The following is a 1342-nucleotide window of genomic DNA, read 5'->3' on the forward strand; positions in this document are numbered from 1 at the left end:
TTTGAACAAGGTACTTTGCATCTTCATTTTGCACTGGGCCCCACAAACTGTGTAGCTGGTTCTGATTACATTCATTTAGATTAAAAAGACCCCATCCTTGCACCGTAGAACACAAAGTAGTAAAGCCAAGCAGTCTTCATTGTCAGCCCATGGAGTCACATAGAAACCAACATGAGTCTAAGAAGTCCCCTGGCCTCTCACTAGGCCACCGCCTTGCATGTGCAGTGCTGAGTCCACCCATGTTAATTTTCCTATACTGCAGCAGGGCAGGCCCGTGACATGCAGACCTCAGACAAGTCAGCAATGGTAACTAAAGCCGGAGTCATACAGGCTACTGACTCAGTGGGGCCAGCAGTGAGGCCACGATGGGATTACTGCTGAGAATGACCAAGCATGGGACAGAGATGGAATGGCAGCCTCCCGGGAGCTGCTGCACATGGAGGAAAGCGCTCCATTATCATAGGAAATGATTCAGCTCCAACCAGAATTAGCTTCATGGTCGAAAGCTCCTGACATCAGGGTCCACTAGGTACTGAGCGTGCCAGGCTCTCCAGAGTAAAGACTTAAATCCAAAGTCATGGCCAAATATCTGAAGGTCATCGCCAGGACTGTGATGGCACAGGAAGGGAACGTGGAAAGTGCATACAGGACCCTAAACAGAATCCTAACTATGGAAGGGCTCGTTGAGGACATTAGGCGTCGGCGGTATTATGAGAAGCCATGCCACTGGCGACAGAGGGAAAGCCATGAGAGGTCCAGCAGATCTATAGCATGGAAATGGCTCGCAAGATGAACTTCTTGATGCAAAAGAGTCAGGCAGATCTGTGGCAGGGCTGCTGAGGCCTGCGGATGGGACACTCAGTGTGAAACCCTCATCCAGTTTTGTCTCCATCTCATTTCTTTGAACAATCCCATTTCCTATTACCTTTCTCTACAATAAACTCAATCACATGTTGGTAAGAAGGCCTCCACAAACAGAAAACAATCCTGTTAGTCAGCAGTGGACCCTCTTTTACTAAATGAAAGAAGAAACTGAGTCTGAAGAAGTGTAAGAGTAGAATGGCGTTTGCCAGGGGCCAGGAGGGGGCAATGAGGAGTTATTGTTTAATGGCTACAGAGTTGCAGTTTGGGAAGATGCAAAAGTTCAGGAGGTGATGGCCAGGTGTGGTGGCTCACGCCTGTTATCCCCGCACTTTGGGAGGCTGAGGTGGGTGTATCACTTGAGACCAGGAGTTCCAGACCAGCCTGGCTAACATGGTGAAACCGTCTGTACTAAAAATACAAAAAAAAAAAAAAAAAGAAAAAGAAAAATTAGCCGGGCGTACTGGTGCACACCTGTAGT

The 1342-nt window shown here is 48.1% G+C and overlaps 1 pseudogene; it reads left to right on the top strand.

The window, feature by feature from the left end:
- Positions 1–577: 577 nt before the first annotated feature.
- On the top strand, positions 578–948 carry LOC104657818 (annotated as a pseudogene).
- Positions 949–1342: the final 394 nt, after the last annotated feature.

This window comes from Rhinopithecus roxellana, chromosome 11 (assembly GCF_007565055.1).
Source record: "Rhinopithecus roxellana isolate Shanxi Qingling chromosome 11, ASM756505v1, whole genome shotgun sequence".
NCBI classification, from domain to species: domain Eukaryota; kingdom Metazoa; phylum Chordata; class Mammalia; order Primates; family Cercopithecidae; genus Rhinopithecus; species Rhinopithecus roxellana.